Raw genomic sequence first — 9896 nt, 5'->3', positions numbered from 1 at the left:
CTTCCAATAAGGAACTGATGCATCACTGCCCCTGACAGTAAGGTACCAACACATTACTTCCCCTGGCAGTAAGGAACTGATGCATCACCTCCCTTGGGAGTAAAGAACCGACGCATTGCATTGCTTTGCTTTTCCGGCACCTCACCTCCCCTGCGCTTGTTTTGTCTTTGAATTTTGACCCATCCAATGTACTATGTGCTAAAAGTGACACATCTGTAGATTTCTAAGAGCTGAACGGATTTAACTTTTTGAAAATCAATATCTTTACCTGTGATTTCTGTCATTTTGGTCTTATTATATTTAGATAAATATTGGTTATTTTTCTAAATTGGCTTGGGCTCCTTTTATAGTGTTTGTACTGTATTATGTGCAAATGCTTTACACATTGCCTTGAAGAAAAGCCAGACTGCTTGTGTCAAGCTACCAAGGGGGTAAGCAGGGGCTATGTTAGCTGTGTAATCCCCTTACCATGGTATTCTGCTCGATTTTCCCGGCCTTCTTGTGAGGAAAAGATGATTAAATGTGACTTCAGTCTCTTACCATTCAAGTCTAAGGGTTAGAGTAGTGAATGGAGCCTATTTACTAGGCACTTCGACATGATTCTGTGCTCTTCCCCATAGATCAGGGCTCGCACACATAGCCTAGGGGATAGATTCGTTAGTATTAGGGATAACCTGTCCTGTAGTGAGGGTATTTCACGGAGCTGTGCTGAATTCAGGCCTGGTAGGCCTCAAACGCGAGAGATTCCATCTTTCTTTCTGCTCCGGCAGCTTGGGATGCTTCTAGGTCAAACGTAATGTTTTAGTTATGAGGTGTTATTCGCTTGGAGAGAACCGGTTCAGGCCGGCCCTTATCGAAGGATTGTATTTTTCTTCATGCCGAAGACACTACATCAGGCCGGCCGGCTGGGAACGTGTCCTTGGTACGGGGAGGTACGAGAATTTGGTGGGCGGCAGGTTACAGGCCGGAATTTTCCATGAGGAAACGCACCTCTATATTAGTGAAAGTCTGAGGCAGTTACATGTTCAGTCCGTAGGCGGCATCTAGCCGTTAGCAGTAAAGCTACTACTTATTCCAGGGAAGACAGACGCCATCTTGAAGGCGGAGAAGAACCGAGAGACAGATGCTCTCCTAGCAGAATAGCCAGAGAGGAGAGAGTAGCCGATAAGGAAGAGGTCCCAGTGACTCGGAGAAGGGTGATTCCAGGCGAGCCGAGGCACAGACGAGAAGGGAACCTAGATGACCACTGAGTGCAGGCTACATACTACTAAGGTGATGTCGACCCTTTCTTATTAGAGTGTACAACTTAATCTTTCACTTTCCTTTGCAGGTTATGTGTTATATTGTAATGTTATGTGATTGCGTATGTAATGAGTAATAAAGTACCCAGTTTGTAGTGAACCAACATGTGCTGTGTGTTCTTGTATGAGAGGGTAGCCTATTCTTCTAGTCAGCTGCGGCTACATGAACAGATGTTAACCCTGATCAGGTAAGTGGTAACTGAATAGGGGAAAGAGGAGCCCCTCGAACCTGAGAACAGGCTATGCTCGAACTGGCAATCCTTGTGTGATCTGATGAATAGTGAGACTGATTCCCTTTTTGTATGATATGGTGATCATAGGATGAACTGTCGCATGAGACTGCCGTCTGGGTAGAGAGGTCTGGATCCGTGTGGGATCGCGAGGCCGCCACTTGTGATACTGTCGTATGGGCAGAGAGGTCTGGATCCGTAGGGGATCGCGAGGCCGCCGATTGTGCTGAGACTGCCGTCTGGGTAGAGAGGTCTGGATTCGTGTGGAATCGCGAGGCTGCCACTTGTGATACTGTCGTATGGGCAGAGAGGTCTGGAACCGTATGGGATCGCGAGGCCGCCGATTGTGCTGAGACTGCCGTCTGGGTAGAGAGGTCTGGATCCGTGTGGGATCGCGAGGCCGCCACTTGTGATACTGTCGTATGGGCAGAGAGGTCTGGATCCGTAGGGGATCGCGAGGCCGCCGATTGTGCTGAGACTGCCGTCTGGGTAGAGAGGTCTGGATTCGTGCGGAATCGCGAGGCCGCCACTTGTGATACTGTCGTATGGGCAGAGAGGTCTGGATCCGTATGGGATCGCGAGGCCGCCGATTGTGCTGAGACTGCCGTCTGGGTAGAGAGGTCTGGATCCGTGTGGGATCGCGAGGCCGCCACTTGTGATACTGTCGTATGGCCAGCGAGGTCTGGATCCGTAGGGGATCGCGAGGCCCCCGATTGTGCTGAGACTGCCGTCTGGGTAGAGAGGTCTGGATCCGTGTGGGATCGCGAGGCCGCCACTTGTGATACTGTCGTATGGGCAGAGAGGTCTGGATCCGTAGGGGATCGCGAGGCCGCCGATTGTGCTGAGACTGCCGTCTGGGTAGAGAGGTCTGGATTCGTGTGGAATCGCGAGGCCGCCACTTGTGATACTGTCGTATGGGCAGAGAGGTCTGGATCCGTAGGGGATCGCGAGGCCGCCGATTGTGCTGAGACTGCCGTCTGGGTAGAGAGGTCTGGATCCGTGTGGGATCGCGAGGCCGCCACTTGTGATACTGTCGTATGGGCAGAGAGGTCAGGATCCGTATGGGATCGCGAGGCCGCCACTTGTGATACGGTCGTATGGGCAGAGAGGTCTGGATCCGTGTGGGATCGCGAGGCCGCCGATTATAAGAGGTCTTGGTATGTATAGTAGGAATCCCCTGTCCTTAGGTGGTAGATATATGTGGTTGCACTATTGTAAACAGGTTCTAGGGAGGGGGTAACGTTCTGGCTGGGTTAGTGAGGCTCTGATGAGCGGGTTCTATCTGATCCGAAAACCCAAGCAGAACATTTGGCGTCACGAACCGTTTACGAAACCTGTGTGCGTTGTGGTTGTATCGTGTTTGCTTTCGGTGCGTGTGTGGTTTCGTTTGTATATTATTTCTATATAATTGTGAGTGTAGTTTTTTTTTCTTCTCTCTTTCTTCTTTCTTCTTTCTCTTTTTCTTCTCTTTCTTTTCCGAGATGTTTTCTAGAAAGTCGAAATCTACTTTTAAGTTGCCCGTTGATATTTCCGGTTGGGATTCAACGCCTTATGAAGCCTTAGCCCATGAGTGGGCTGATTCTACTGGTTTGAGTGAGAATTGGAATTCTTTTTTGGAGCTGGCGGAGCCGGCTGATGTGATTACTTGTTTACAGAAGGCGCCGGTATCTAAGGGTGATGAACTTCCCGTTTTGGGGCGCAGAGGTTGGATTGTTCTGTCTGCGTACAGGATCCTGCATGAGAGGTTGTTGAAGTTACAGAATGTGCATAAGGATGTGGAAGCGACTTTTGTTGAGATTCAGAATGCTCATACTTTGTTGCGGTGTCAAAATAAGTTGCTTGCTGACAAACTTGAGACGTACCAAACTATTGCCGAGAGGGCGGCTGTGCGAATTGCTCGTTATAAATACAAAAATCGGCGTGGTCGGGTTTCGAAGCGAAAGGTGCGTCTGGTCGTGGCGAAAGCCGGACTGGATTGGAATCCTGATGAATGGGATGGTAATATCTGGAACTCGAGTGATTCTCCTTCCTCGGGTGAGGAGTCTGCCAAGCGCGAGTCCTCTCGCTCCGGCCGTGATTGTAAGTCTGCTTCTTGCGCCTCTGATGGTGCACTCCATGATTGCGTTCGTCCTTCGAGTGGGGTCGATGCTTCTTACACTGATTGTTCCTCTACTTGTACTGGTCGAGCTCCTTGTGCTGCTCGTCCCGCGGTCTCGGTGCATCCGGTTTTTCGGCGGAAGTTGCAGCAGGCTCCCGGTGCTCCGAATGGTATTGCTTTAGACTCTTTGGAGGATTTTACTCAACAAGAAATTAGTGATATTTTACAGAGATTTCGGCAGCGAGCTGGTGAGTCCTTACTCACATGGATGGTGCGCCTTTATGAACTGGGCGCTGCTGGCATTATGTTGGATGCTGGCGATTGTTTGAAGTTTTGTTCCTTGAGTTCGGATTCTACTGTACAGGATCATTTTCGTAACTTTAATGTTGGTGGTCAAATTTCTTTGCTTCAATTGGCGACTGAGGGTTGTAATCAAAAATATCCTACTGAATCTGATTGGCCTGTGAATGACAAACCGTGGTATACTTTGCGCGATGCTACACAACGTCTCAAAGAGGAGGTGATGAAAACGGCAATTTTTCTGAATACTGCTGACAGGTTGCTTGATGGTTTCCTGACATCTTCTGTGCGGAATCGTATTATTCGTTCTTCCCCTGTTGCTTATAAGCAGGTTATGATGACTTTATTGATTAATCAGACTGGTAACATGTTATCTGTGGTGCTGGAATCGGTACGCCAACTCGGTGAGTTGGGTGAGTGGTTTAAACCTGAACGGCAATCCCGGCCTGACACTCGTACTCCTGGTGACAATAAACTTACTAGACGTGATATGTTTTTTGGTCTTATGGCCGATGGTGTGCGGAAGGAGGACATTGATGGTGAGACCACTTCTCGTTTGTGGGAAATGTTTCGCAAACGTGGCTTGGATCGAAAGGAGGGTGCCCGGCGTGTTCGGACAACTGAGTGTGATCGTGGTTTTTCTGACGGTAGCGGTGATGACGACCGCCGTGGGCGCTCTGATCGTCGTGATGATCGCCATTATGTACGTGATTTGTCCCCCCGTCATGAGAGAAACAGGGAGAGAGAGGGGGAAAGAGAGAGGGGGAGAGATGATTATGTTAACAGCAGATGTAGAGATGATAGGGATCAATCCCCTGAGTTGAGAAGGAGAGAGGATCGACACAGATTGGCCGATCGAAACCCGCAGTACAATGCAGAGAACAGGAATCCATTTCGTAATGGAGATGGATATGAACAGGAGGTATCGATACCTGGGAAACGTGAGAATCTTTATCCTGATTTATCCTGGTACACAGAACGCAGTAAAGATGACTAGGAAATAGGTCAAGCTCCAGTACACAGATGGGCTCACAGAGATAATAGACCCTATGTAGATATTGATATTTATTGGAGACATCGTAATGTCCAAAGGGCCCGAGCATTGGTAGATACAGGAGCGGAGGCCACTCTTATTCATGGAAAATCAAAGAAGTTTAAAGGTCAGCCTTTTACAATTACCGGATTAGGTGGAAAGGAAACTCCCGCAGTTCAAACTTTACTTGAAATGAGAATAGGTAGAATTCCTAGAAAAGAATACTCTGTATTAGTGGTACCACTCTTAGAATTCATAATTGGAATTGATATTTTGAAAGGAATGACTTTGCACTTAGATGATGGATGTTACCAATTTGGAACTAAACATTATATATCGTCCAGGCCTGTACGGGTTGGTCGTTTAAGAATGCCCCCCATAAAAGTTCCCCAGGCGACAAAAGTGGTTCGTCAGAAGCAGTATCGTATTCCGGGTGGTCATGAAGAGATTAGTACCACTATTCGGGAGTTGGTGGATGCAGGTGTTATCACCCCAGTTACTTCTGCTTGGAATAATCCTGTTTGGCCTGTACGTAAGAGTAATAATTCTTGGCGCATGACTGTTGATTATCGAGAATTAAATAGACACACACCCCCTTTGACTGTTGCAGTACCGGATGTTATTACCCTAATTGAAAGAATCCAAAAACATCCAGGTACATGGTATGCGTCCATTGATATTGCTAATGCTTTCTTTTCGATTCCGATTGCCCCTGAGTGTCAAGAACAAGTCAGTTTTACGTGGAACGGGCGTCAGATGACGTTTAGAAGTCTTCCCCAGGGCTATGTGCATAGTCCTACGATATGTCACCGGCTGGTGGCAGAGCATTTGGCTGAGGTACCGGTTCATCCACGAATTCAGATATGTCACTATATTGATGATATTTTGATCCAAGGTGAAACACAAGAGGAAGTTCAGACACAATTGGACAGAGTCATTGAGTGCCTGCGTGAGAAAGGTTGGGAAATCAACCCGGATAAATTACAAGGTCCGTCCCAGGCTGTGAAATTTTTGGGTATTAATTGGCATGAGGGGCACCGAGAAGTGATCCCTCAGGTTAAACAGAAAATTCTTGATTTTGCAGTTCCGAGGAACAGGAAAGAAGCCCAAAGCTTCATTGGTTTGTTTGGTTTTTGGCGCCAGCATATTCCTCATTTGAGTCAAATATTGGCCCCTTTGTACCGTGTCACTCGTAAAAAGAATGCATTTGAATGGGATAAACCACAGCAAGATGCGTTCAGTCTGGCAAAAGAAGCAATTCAGCATGCTCTGGATTTATGGCCTGTATGTGATGGTGATGTGGATTTGAATGTGTCTGTACAAGGCCTTTATGCGAATTGGAGTTTGTGGCAGAAACAAGGCAAGAGTAGAGTACCGTTAGGTTTCTGGACCAAAAAGTTACCTGATGCTGGTGAGCGTTATACACCTTTTGAGAAACAGTTACTTGCATGTTATTGGGCTCTGGTGGATACCGAGCAATTGACTTTGGGACATGATATAGTTTTGCGACCTGAAATTCCTATCATGCAGTGGGTTATGAGTTCGCCGAGAACTCACCGAATTGGACACGCTCAAGAGGCGAGTGTGATTAAATGGAAATGGTATATACAAGACAGGGCACGTGTGGGACAAAAAGGAGTTGCATCTTTGCATGAGCAGGTGGCACAAGCGCCATCGACTGAGACTGAGAGTGAATGTTCCGTACCTTTAGTACAGGAGTCTCCTGTTAAGTGGGGTAGACCTTTTGATGATTTGTCCGCAGAGGACAGAAACCATGTCTGGTTTACAGATGGTTCAGCAAGGTTCATAGGGATGAAACGGCATTGGAAGGCGGTGTCCTATAATCCGATCACACAAAAATTGCTGAGTACAACTGGTGAGGGTAAGAGCAGTCAATTTGCTGAACTCTATGCTGGTTATCAAGTTCTGAAACAAGAGTTACCTGGCACATGTCATATTTTCACCGATTCTTGGTCTACTGCCAATGGGTTGGCAGTTTGGTTACCGACTTGGCATTCCCATAGTTGGAGAATCCATTCAAAAGAACTGTGGGGAAAAGAATTATGGCAGGAGATTTGGGAAATGCTCCCACAGAGTACTGTTACAATCTTCCATGTGGATGCTCATACCCCGATAGACTGTCTTGACAAATTTTTTCATAACATTGCAGATGAGAAATCTAAAATTGCTGAGGCAGTGGTGGACAGGCAAGATTCTGATATTGCGGGATTGGCGAAATGGGCCCACCAGAAAGCAGGACACTTTGGAGAGAAAGCCACTAGCAGGTGGGCTGCTGATCGAGGGATTTATATTCCCCTAGATTTAATTAAAAATGTTATTCTACATTGTCCCATTTGTCAGCATATCAGGCAGCGCAAAGTGCCCCAAATTGTTAAAGGTCATTTACATCGCGGGAAATTGCCCGCTCAAATTTGGCAGATTGATTACATCGGTCCACTTCCTATGAGTAGGAATTGTCAATATGTTTGCACCATGGTTGATACATACAGTGGCCTGTTGGTGGCCCTTCCCTGTAAGCAAGCTACCCAATTGAATACTATTAAAACATTGGAATTAATTATGATGTATTATGGTGTGCCATTCCAAATTCAATCTGATAATGCATCCCATTTTCGTGGAAGATTGGTACTGGAATTCTGTGTGGAAAACAATATTGAATGGGTGTTTCATATACCATATTATCCACAGGCCTCGGGTCTTGTGGAGAGGTTGAATGGCCTGCTAAAAGATAAATTGCGTAACTTAACAGATGACAAGTATAAGAATTGGCGAGACTTTTTGCCTTAAGCGCTATTGATTTTGAATAACCGTCCTTTTCTAAATGCTGAATCCCCACTTATGCGTTTGTTTCCTCCGAATGTTAATGCTAAGCCCAATGAAATCAGAGAGACCGTGATGTACTGGGAGATTACTCCCGGAGCTTTGGCTCCATGTAGAGCGACCCCAGGGTCGGCAGGTTTAGACCTGCATGCCATGGATGACACCGTTATAAAAAGTAAGGATCGAGTCATCATTGAAACTGGTGTTGGTGTTCATATACCAACTGGAAATTTTGGATTAATCGCCCCTAGATCGGGGCTGGCTGTAAAAGGCATTCAGGTGCTTGGAGGAATCATTGATAGTGATTATCAGGGAGAGATTAAGGTGCTCCTGCTGAATAGCAGTGAGGTTGACTTACTGATACATCAAACTGACCGAGTGGCTCAATTGCTAATAATGCCTGTTTTCAGTGGTGAGATCACAAAAGGCACTGCCCCAACGTTGCTAACTGTACGAGGCCAGAAAGGTTTTGGCTCCACAGATAATCCTGGGGCCAAAGTTTGGGTGCAGTCGCCTAAGAATCCCCCTGAACAAGCAGAAGTCATTGCAACCGGTCAAGACAACACCATTTTAGTTATGAGACCAGGGAAAGATAGCTGGGAAGCAGTCCCGGCTGACAAATGTTACTTACGAGAATGAATAATGCCTGTATTTGATTCTCTTTCAGATCATTCTTTGGACTGTTGCTGCAGGATGTGTCGGCGTTGGACTCCTTTTGGGCTGGTACGACGAGAGAGGAGGGATCCCATCAACCCGGGCTGAGTGGAGAACCCGAGTGTCGCGTTCCTTCGCTGCGTGGGATTTGTCGTCGAACTTTTGGATTACATTAGCCAAGAAAGTAACTAAAGCCCCTCATTTCTGCTTGACACCGATGAGATCGGTGACGGATATTCTAGCAACTTGTTTAGTTGCTGTCCCTGCTTCATTGGAGACTTTGACTCATATTTTTAATTTATCAAATGCTCGCCCCAATGTTCTTCTGGGCGATTTCGCTGCCCATGAGTATTGCCCCTTGTGTACTGTACTGTCAGACCCGATACCCCCCATCCAGTCCCAAATAGTTACCTATAATATCACACAAGGTGATTTGTGTTTTTTCCTTACTTGTGATCCTAGTGCGATTTCCGAATGTATGCGTTTAAGATTGAAAGGTGCCACTTCATTCACCGCTCATGAACGAACTTTGTGCCTTCAAAGGACACCGAAAACATGTACTTCTGTTCAGAATAACATGACTTGCAAGAGTATGGTAGTTACCCCCAGTCACTATCGCACGATGTTACTACCTGCCGGATGGCTTTTCTCATGTGGTAATACTTCCTGGCCATATATCCCCGCAAATATTTCTGGAGGCCCTTGTGCCATTACTAGACTGAGTTTACTAATGTTTTCTCCACATCCGAATGCCAACTCTCGTGTGATTCGAGATACAGTGAGGTTACAGGAGGATTGTGACTCATCTTTGCATTTATATTCCAAGTCTGAATACCTTAGCCTGGCTATTTCAATTGTTGGTGTTCCTGCTTTGGCAGTTTATAATGCCAAATCTATCGGGAAAATGGCCTGCTGGATGGTAAAATCCATTAATCATACTTCTACAGTCCTGTCTGACATGCTATTAGACGCCCAGGGTGAACGTAAGGCTATCTTGCAAAATCGAGCGGCCATTGATTATCTTTTGCTTAAACATGGACACGATTGTTCTGATTTTGAGGGTCTTTGTTGTTTTAACTTGTCGGATCATACAAAATCCATTCAAGCTCACATTGACAAATTACATGACTTGACAGAAGAAGTTAGAAAACACATTGACCAGGGCTGGTTTGACTGGCTCTTTAATTGGTTACCTGATTTACATATGTTACGTCAAATATTAGGAGGTATTCTGATTACTATCGGCATTTTGATTTCTATCTGTTGCTTTATTCAGTGTATTCCTTCACTACTTCAATTCTGCACACCTGGTACTAGACATAGATCAGTTAGTCTTGTTTCATATTATTCTTCCACAGATATTAGTTCCGTTTAATGAATGTATAATAGACTGAAGTCAAGGGTGAAATGTTCTGCTCGATTTTCCCGGCCTTCTTGTG

The sequence above is a fragment of the Triturus cristatus genome, chromosome 3_2 (genome assembly GCF_964204655.1).
Source record: "Triturus cristatus chromosome 3_2, aTriCri1.1, whole genome shotgun sequence".
Lineage (NCBI taxonomy): Eukaryota > Metazoa > Chordata > Amphibia > Caudata > Salamandridae > Triturus > Triturus cristatus.
This window is presented reverse-complemented; position numbering follows the sequence as displayed.